Genomic DNA, 10,014 nt, shown 5'->3' with positions numbered 1-10,014 from the left:
CCTGTCTGAATTAAGGGTCTGCTTTCATGGAGAATAACTAGTAAAGCAAAGACCAAGCAGCCAGGCAGCTTGTACCTTCCCCACCAGTGGTCTGACTAGACTAGATGGGGCAGAGTGGCGCTAGTCGCAGATGCCCCCTGGAGGTAAGGGCCCCGCGCACCTGTCCATTGCCCTTCTCCATTAATCACATTTCTGTGGGTGTCCCGGCCTCTCAGTCCAGCACCCCGGTGTCTTGCTCAAGCTGTTTCTTGGTCCTCCTCTTCTTTCAGTTGTCGTGGAACAGGCTGGGCCCACCAGTGCCTCTGTGACTGCCCTGTCCTCCCAGGTCCCTGCAGACAAGCAGGGGCTTCTGCAGCATGCACCCGGGGGATGTGAAGGTTAGTCCAGGGTGGCCACGTGGCTCTTCTTCCCGTCCAGCAGGTGCAGCTGGTTGATGCTGCCAGTAGAATATGCTTGTCTTAGAGATTAAGCTACGTGTGTGCACGTACACATGTCCTGTACAGTGAAACTGTGACTCATTAAATTAATTATGGTGCCTTTGATCATTTCATCAGTTACTAGAATAACTGTGATAATTTAAGAGCTAATACATGTCGACGAGATCTTATCTCAGAGGGTGTGTGCATTCTTAAGCGCAGGACTAATCTGGTCTCACCCGGCCTCTTTGGTGACTTTAGGTAACATTGGGATAATCAGATATCCCAGTGGCGGCAATGATACATTCAGATGTCTACCCTATCAACTTTCAATTATACTTTCTGTGCCTGCTCTGGTGACCATGGGTAATGGAGAATCAGGGTTTGATTCCAGAGAGGAGCCTGAGAAATAGCTGCCACATCCAAGGAAGGCATCAGGAGCAAATTACCCACTCCCGATTTGCAGAGTTAGAGATGAAAATGTACAATACAGGACTCTTTTGAGGCCCGGTAATTGGAACGAGTACTTTTTAAAACCTTTAATTAGAATCCATTGGAGAGTAAGCTGTGGAAATTCCAGTTACACTAGTGTATATTAAAGTTACTGCAGGTAAAAGTTCGTAATTGGATCTTGGAATCGAGCTGGCAGTCTGTCACGAGGTGAGCAACTGATTGTCACTGCCACTGCCTCTCAACACTTTCTTGATCCTCTTGACTGAGTGTAAGGGGATCTGAAGCCTTTACTTTCAAAAAATGGAAATGCTCAAAGCAGGCTGGTGCCTGAGTACTTTAGCTAGGGATAAATGAATTTGGTTCTAATTTATTGTTTTTTTAGACAGGTGCCATGATTAAGAAAGACAGTGGGGGCATTCACATTGTGCCCCTAGAGATGAAATGCTTGGACCTGTGCCAGATGAACCAAAGCAAAAGCATTTGCCAAGAATATGTTTCTTAATCAAGAATGAAAGTTGAAGGTTCGAAAATGATCAGATACTGTCATAGTTCAAACCATAAACGATAGGGATCTGGAAGTGTTATTGCAATAACCAGCGGAGCAGCTCCCGGGAAACCAAAGTCTTTGGGTTCCGGAGGAATATGGCTCCAAAGCTGAAACTTAATGGAATTGACTGGGCAGAGCACAGTGTTTCTACCTTTTGCTGACAGGTAAAGATAACTTGCTGAACTCCTGTTCCTGTTAGGGATTGTAATTATTTTCCATGAACAAGGAATTTCCATTAAGCGTGGGTCAGAAGCTCCTGTTCATTAAGTTCCTGCTCTTTGTACACACTACCTGCCACTACTACTAAATGAATGGTTTAGTAAGGGCCTCAAAGCAGCCCCTCGGGGTCGGCAATGGCCCTTGAGGAGCGCCGAGAAGATGATCAAACTTGAATATATAGATGTAGTAAAAATTGTAACATGGTTTCTGTAGGTGAACCTGTGGTAGGATCATTAATGGCAAAGCGGCCCAATGTCAGACAGCAGCAGCTGAAATCATCAGCCACCTCCCAAACACTACTAAAGGCAGAGGGCCTGGTCCTTCCCTCGTATGCCCTGGCTGACTGAGTGATCCTTGGCTGCCAGGCACTTGGGTGAGGGCCAGGTGTGGGATGGGCTCCTTCACCCAGGAGTAAACCAATGACACACAAGACCAAAGCTGATGACCCCCCTCTTTCGGACTCTCCAGGAGGGGCACTATGTGGCAGAAAACTCTCAGGACACTGAGCCCATGCTCACCCAACGCGACTATGGTGGAAACCAAATTGCAGTTCCTCCCCGGGTGGGAAAACCCCGAGGACTTGCTGCCTGGACCCTCCTGCACCTGATCTTGGGCCACTCAGGTATTTAGGGACAGAGGAGCGACCCGTCTCGGGGGAGGGGGGGGGAGGCAGGGCAGCCTGGATAAAAAGAAGCTGATACCACAAGAGAATCCCAGCTCCTCACAGCAGAGATGCAGTGTCCTCCTCACAGCTAATGTGAACTGTTTTGACGGCCATGTGCTTTCCCACCAGTGGGCATCGAATGAGTTGCTTTAATGACACCAGCAAAAAGCCTGGCTCTTCATCTCCAGTGCCTCTCACCTGGATAAGGGGGGTGGGGGGTCCAACCTACCAGCATGACTTGGACTAATGTTTAAGCTGGGGGCTCTCAATGCACTGGGGTTGGGACCCGGCTCCTGCTGGGTGGTGGGTGTCCGACGTGCAGCTAGCGGAGCTTCCCTCCATCAGTGCCAGGCACTTGGTTTTCCTAGTCTCTTATGGCTGGGCTAAGGGTTTTTGCTGCGGCACACCCCTGTAGCCCAATGAACAGTTTTGGTTCCCTAATGCTTACGCATTTGACTGCAACCTCAGATGGGGCAACTGCTGAATTTAGGCACATTACTAAGTGGAGGATAAGAAACTTCCCTCAGTGATTGTGAGTGAAGAAGGAAGAGCCCAGGGTCGAATCTCTGTTCGGCAGCTGGTGCGGAAAATGTGGTGTACAGAAGACAGACTCCTCAGCATCGCTCAGGGGGGTCTTGTGATCGAGGTTCACCTTGCAGAATATATTAGACCAGAGGCAGCCCCTGGCATGCCAGAATGGGTCTTCCCAGAGTAAAGTTGAAAAGAAATTTGAATAGTGAGTTTAAGAGGGTGTGAAACCATCAAGAGGTAAACAGGTGGATTCCATGCAGTCAACCCAGAGGACTGAACACAGTGAGAAGTTAAGTCATTCAGGAGGGCAGATCGTCTCTGTGGACTGCTGCCCTGGCACACCCATCCCGTGCAAGGTGCATTTTCTCATGGAGATTCCCTACAACCAGCTCTGGATTGGCTGGGAAGGCTTTGGGATAGCAAGTGGTTTTCTGCTCTAGCTGAGAGTGTTACAGCCCCATGACATGGTCTTTGCTCCTTCAGCTGGACCGGGGGAAGAATAATCACTTCAGCGCCCCCCTCTGTCAACTTCCCCGGCCACTCTTGGTGGGAGGCCATGCCAGGTTCGCAGTGATGACAGTTATGTTGACCAAGAAGTCCAACACTAGCGCGTGTCGAAGTGTTAGTCGAAACCCTGTGGCACAAACAAGTTGAGAACGAGTTTGCGTTGGCTAAAGTGGAATTGTGCCTCTGCCTTGCGGTGGGTGTACCACAGGCCCATCTCTTCCACTCTGTCAGGGAGGTGGAGCATAAGCATGTGTGATAGGACCCGAAAATGTACCTGGGTAGGGCGAAGGCAGAGGAAACTCTGGTGGATGTCCATAGGGGTCCGGACGTGTAACTCGGTCATCCCACAAGGGTGTAGGGGTAAAAAATTAATGTTGCACTTATAGAGCACACTGTCATTCATAATTAAGCATCGTGGCACTATGCTGGGGGATAATAACGATCCTTACGTGAAAGCATTCATTGGTTAGATAAGGGAGTGGACTAGTGTATTAAGGGCAAGAAAGAGTCAGGTCTCTAAATATTTTTTGAATACTTCTTCAGTTTGATGAAGCAGAGAGAATTAGGGTGTTGGTTTGAGGTTTTGGAACCCAGCACCATGAAGGACTTTCTCCCCAAGATAACAAATGTTTATAGGGGCTGTTTATAAACAGTTTTGCTTATAAACTTTCAAGAAACTAAAAAAACAATAAAAACACATTTAAACAAAAAAATGAAGGACTTTTTTCCCTCTGGTTTTTAGACTAAAGGATGTCGGCCTCAAGAGATTTGCATCAGAAGATATCAATGTTCTCTGGGTCCTGTAGTGGCAGAACCAGGCCATGAGGCATTTGGGAGCCAGTGGACTTAAAGTCTCTGAAGACTGAGATCATGATCTTGAATAGGATTCGTTTGTAGATGGGTAACCAATGAAGTTTTTTTAGGCAAGCTGATGCAGATCTCTGCTTAGGCAGATGCAGCACTGATCTAGCTGCCACATGTTGAAATAGCTGGAGCATGTGAATTAGCTGTTTGGAGCAACCTGTGTAAAGACTCTTGCAATAGTCAAGTCTTGACATGATTAGGGCAAAGGCTACATTTTTCCTGGCCGCTAGGGGGAGGAAATGAAAATGTATTTTAAGGATTTAACTAGATTAAAGCACATGCCTGATACTGCCGAGGTTTGTGGATGGAAGGAAAGATCGGTGTCAAATGTGACCCCCAGATTCTTTCCTACCTCTTCAATGGCAGGTTGAGGAAGGACGGAGTTGGGCCCCTTTCGTGCGGGGGAGAATATATTTGATTTGTTATGTTATGTTATGTTATGTTAATGGCATTTGTAATGCGCGCAGCTTCTCCAGCGAAGGAGCGTCCCGGCGCCCGACAAGGTAGCCACACAACATAACGAAAGGACAGATTTATTTAAAAAATTTGAGTTATAGCAGGGCTATGGAAACAAGAGAGTCTTAACGGCCCTACGAAAGGAAAGCAGGTCGACAAGGGTCCGGATTTCACGAGGCAAAGCGTTCCACAGAGCGGCTGCCCGCACCTTGAAGGAACGACCCCCAGCTCGACTACGGTTAAAGCGTGAAGCTACTGCCAGTTCGTGATCTGAGGAGCGGAGGGAACGGCCAGGGATATAGGGGCGCAAAAGGATATGCAATATTGGAGCAGAGGGGCCTTTTAAGATCTTAAAAGCCAGACAAAGCACCTTGAAGTGAATCCGCTGCCTGACAGGCAGCCAGTGTAGAGCACGCAAGGTGCAAGAGACCGGGCAGAACCTAGGAAGGCCTACAACTGCTCTGGCTGCTGCGTTTTGCACTCGCTGGAGACGCGTCAGCTCGGCCTTATTTAACCCTATAAAAAGGGAGCTGGCATAGTCTAGCCGAGCCAATATCGTCGCCTGAACCACAAGTTGGCGGGTTGCGGCATCAAAATATTTGAGTGCAGGTCTCAGGTTACGCAGAATGCCAAAGCAGGAAGCCGCCATCCTTTTGGTATGGCCAACAAAACTGAGTAAGGGGTCCAACCACACCCCCAGATTTTTTGTCTCCGAAACCGGAGTGGGGGTGGGACCCAGCTCCGAAGGCCACCAAGTATCTCCCCAGAGATCCGTCCGCTTGCCAAAGACCATCACCTCTGTTTTTTTGGCATTCAGTTGGAGACAGTTGGACGTCATCCAACTGGCCACCGCCCGAAGTCCGTCCCTGAATCTTGGGGCCTTCACCTCGGGATCCCCGCTGATCGTGACCGCTAGCTGAGTATCATCTGCGTATGACACCATAGTCAAACCGCAGAGCTTCATAACCTCAGCTAGCGGCCTCACGTAGAGATTGAACAATGTGGGACTCAGCGAGGAACCCTGCGGGACCCCAAGCGACAGAGGATGAAATTTGGACTGGTAGGGCGGGGCGGCCATACAGAAGGACCGATCCGCTAGAAACGAACGGAACCACTGGAGTGCAATACCAGTCACACCTGCCTCCTCGAGGCGCTGCAGGAGGATCTCATGCGAGACAGTGTCAAAGGCGGCGCTCAGATCTAACAAAACAAGCGCCGCCGTTTGACCTGCATCAAGCACTGCCCTCAAATGCTCGACCATAAATAGGAGAGCTGTCTCCGGACTGTGACCAGCTGGAAAACCGTTCTGTGTATCATCCAGAACGTTGGTACGCGACAGATGGTCAGTGAGGGCGGTGTTAACATGCACCTCCGCGAGTTTGGCTGGCCACGGGAGAAGTGAGATGGGTCGATAGTTCTCCGATTTACTAGGGTCAAGAGATGGTTTCTTCAAAATGGGCATTACTACTGCCTGCTTCCACCTCGAAGGCCCCCGGCCAGATGTAAGCGAGATGTTGATCAAATCGCAGACTGGGTGAGAGAGTGTCGCATCTCTGAACATTACTGGCTTGAGCGGATCTGCCGGAGACCCGGATTTGACTTGGAGAGCCAGAATCTTAAAAGTCTCCGGGGTAAGACAGGGAAAAGAGTCTAACACCAACTGTCCAGGCACAGTAAGCGGCCCGGCGCCAGCCTGCGCAACAGTAGGGAAGGCTCTGTAGATGGTTTGAACCTTCTCCAGAAAGAAGGCCGCCAACGTTTCCAAAAAGTAGAATTTTTTTTGATTTCTATTTGAAATGATTTTTTGCATCCAAAAGGTAATGTTGGAGAGACAGTTTTGAAAATTAAGTTCTGAGCTGAACAACCTCTTGTTTAGGGAGAGGATCAACTGTGTATCATCCACATATGAAGTAGTAGTGTTTCCATATGAGGTGATCAGGGTGATGAGCGGGGCTATATAAATGTTAAAAAGGGCGGTACTTAAGGACGAGCCCCGTGGTACTCCCATAGTGACTGATCTCGCTGTTGACGACAATTTTCTAAGGCAACTGTTTGTCTCCTATCAGTCAGGAATTATTTGATCCAGGATAGGGCCTTATGGGAGATCCCTGTGCCCTAAATCTGCTGAAGAAGGATGGCGTAGGAAATGGTATTGATTGCTGTGGAGAGATCTAGCAATATGAACAGTGCATTGTGTACGGCATCTAGAGTCATTTGGACGGCTTCTGAGACCTCAAGTAAGGCTGACTCGGTGGAAAGTTTAGATCTGAAACTTGATTGTCAGGTGTTAAGTGAATTGGAATTGTCGAGAAGGGTGATGAGTTGGTGGTTTACAATTTTTTCCACTATTTTAGTAATGACTGGTAGAAGGGGACTTGGCCTGAGGTTGGACAAAGCGGTGGGGTCAGCTATGGGCATTATTTGTAAAGGTTTCCAAGCTGGGGGCTAGGGGCGTATTGAGACTCTGATTGATAAGTGGATTGACAATATGTATGGCATCATGCAGTATGTCCAGCAGGCAAGGATCATAAGGGGAACCAAACTTGCAGGGGAGACTTATTTGGTGTGATTGGGCTAAGGAAATTTCCACAAATGCAGTCAATCCCACATTGGTAGTGTTATGGAAATTGTTTAGGATGGGAATGATTATAGAGTTGATTGCGAGGGTAGATGTGAATCCTTGTTGTAAGGCCTGGATCTTGCCCTAAAAAAAAAGACTGAGATCTGGTCACTGAGTGCCTGGGAAAGAGGAATTTCTCTTCAAAGGGCTTTAGGCTGAAGGAAACCTTTTGAGATGTTGACGATGATTTTTGGGTCATTATGTGCCTCAATGATTTTGATTGTAAAATAAGATTATTTGGTTTCCTTGATTGACTTTTGGTAAGTTTTCTGGGCCTCTCTAAAGTGGGTCAGGCTTTCTGACTAATTGAACTATTTAGTAGCTGGTTCCTCTGACACTTTCCTAGGATAGATGGTGTTCAGAAACCCCCGTTTTGTGTGGCAAAGCGAATCATTAGAGGTCTTGGGTCTAAAACAATCTCAACGTATTCTCAAGCTTTAAATGGGTAAGAAGCCTGGACGGAAGGCGTGGAGTGGAGCATCGAATTCGAGTGCTTAGTGGACCACTTTTGATAAGCAGAACTGGTGCTGTGGGATGATTAGAATGCCAGGTTAAGGAGCCAGATGCAGACCCCAGAAAAGTTTTAGTTGATATACGCAGTGGGACAATGGCCATTGAAGTCAGAATCAACTGTGGAGTGGGTCACAACTCACTTGCGGACTCATTAACCATGAAAATAACTGGTGCTGGAGCATTGAGCCCATACCCACGCATTTGCTAGCACTGACAGACAGAGGATAAACCTTGACGAGTAGGAAGGCCACTGCGGTGCACACAGGAGCCTGAGTGAGGGCTTTGGTGGGGCAGCGGCCAGCGCTGCTAACTCTCACTTGTGTCTCCTCACAGATTCTGTAAACCCCCACTTTATGGCTTAATAGTTAAGGGAAAGTGGCTTCACAGGCAGGTCTGAGGGGAGAGGAATGGTGGTTCCTGGGGACGTACCCCTCCTTGGCTCTCAAGGCTGGGGCTTCAGGAAGGTGAAAGGCACTGACCTAGGACACCATGAGCTGCTGGACTGGGGTGACAGTCGCTACATAGGGCATGGTGGCTGCAGAATTGGCCGCAGTCATGGCTTTCACGTGGGAGGCCCTTTCCATGCAGGCTAGGGCTCCAGGCCCTGAGCAGGGCCACCTTCCCTACCCGGGGCAGGGTGACATCGGACTGGGGAAAAATCTGTGGCTTGTGCAGGCTAAACAGCTTCTGCAATTCCCCCGTGAGATGCGGGCAAAGCAATGGCTTTCACCTGGGAAGCTCGGTCCATGCAGGCTAGTTCTAGGCACTTGGCTGGTCTGCTTCCGTACCTGGGGCGGGGTGGTGTCAGATTGTGGAGGAGTCTGTGGCTCCCAGTGGCTGAACAGCTCCTGCAATCCCCTATGAGAGGCAGGTGAAGCCATGGGTTTTGCCTGGGATTCCTGATCCCTGCTGGACAGAGTTGCCATCAGCAATCAGCACCTCGTAGCCTCCCTTGGGCAGAGTGGCACATAACCTGCAAGGGTTTGCTAGGTTTCATGATGTTCACCAATTAGCTTGTTGTTTTTTTGTTGTCAAAAATGTCTAGTGACATTTTATTCTCAAGGCTGATCCAGCCAATGGATCAGTATGGGGGTGCCAACTGCATGAGCCAAATCACCAGCCAACCAGGTCTACTTTGAATTATGCCCAGGCCGAATTAAGAGTTTGAATGCAGGGTTTTTTCAAGGTCGTCGATCTGGTCAATTAACGAAAGATTGAGAGCAATGTGATTCATTTTTATAATAAATAATTATTGTCACTTGGAAATCTCAAGGTTCCAATGTCTGAGAAATTTCAAAGAGGTTCAGTGAAATATGACATATTTTTATTGAGGGACAAATATTTCTATTGGAACTATATGTGGAAACGTCTGTTTTAAGGTATACAGTGTCCCAAATATAAAAACAATTTCTCTTTCTCTTTACTCTCCTTCCATCCCATTCTGTAAATGATATAGATTTCACTCTACAGTCACCCATAAGATCACATTGTTTATCATTTTGTTTCAGGTCATAATTGTCTTTTGAGAACACAGTATAAAGAGTCACTTGTGAGTGATTCATTATGGTCGTAGGCTCTCAATCTGATGGTCAAAGGTTTGAATTTAGGTTTCCCAAGGGATATCGGACTGGGCACAGATTAATCTGCGACAAAGGGTTTTAAAATATAATTATTATTGTTAACATTTGTATTTGTGCATACTGTATGAAAACGTCTGTTTTTAGTGTACCATGACCCACATATTAATATATAAAACGTCCTTTTCCATTCTCTTCTTCCATCCCATTCTGTAAATGATGTAGCTGCCACTGAACAGCAGTGGTGTTGTGAATCCTCTGCTGTGGCAGCTTAAGTGTGTGTGTGTTTGGGGGGGGGGGGGTAACTACTAAAAGTTTAATAGTTTTACAATTACCTCTGCAGGGCTGGAGACAAAGCCAGGGCAGGGCTAAAAAGTGGGGGCTAGACGCTGTGAGACACGCTCAGCAAAAGAGAGGAAAATAAATCTTGCAAGCAAAGAAAAAAGTCACAAAGAGAGCAGAAATTAATGTTGTGGAAAGGAGGTAAGAAAAATGGAATTGAGAAAAGAAAGAATTGTGGTATTTTTAAACTGTAAAGGACGAACGGGAGAATGCAGATGGTGAAAGTAATGAAAGGAGCAACGAAGGAAGGAAACAGGAAAGTGAAAGGAATGGTTGTTGTAAAGAAAAAATGAAGAGTGAGTGCA

At 47.6% G+C, this 10,014-nt stretch overlaps 1 pseudogene; it reads left to right on the top strand.

The window, feature by feature from the left end:
* Positions 1-423: 423 nt before the first annotated feature.
* On the top strand, positions 424-1,871 carry LOC144783632 (18S ribosomal RNA; annotated as a pseudogene).
* The last annotated feature ends 8,143 nt before the right edge of the window (positions 1,872-10,014 follow it).

This window comes from Lissotriton helveticus, chromosome 9 (genome assembly GCF_964261635.1).
Source record: "Lissotriton helveticus chromosome 9, aLisHel1.1, whole genome shotgun sequence".
Classification (NCBI taxonomy): Eukaryota; Metazoa; Chordata; class Amphibia; order Caudata; family Salamandridae; genus Lissotriton; species Lissotriton helveticus.
The sequence above is the reverse complement of the archived record's forward strand: the minus strand, read 5'-3'. Positions and strand labels throughout refer to the sequence as shown.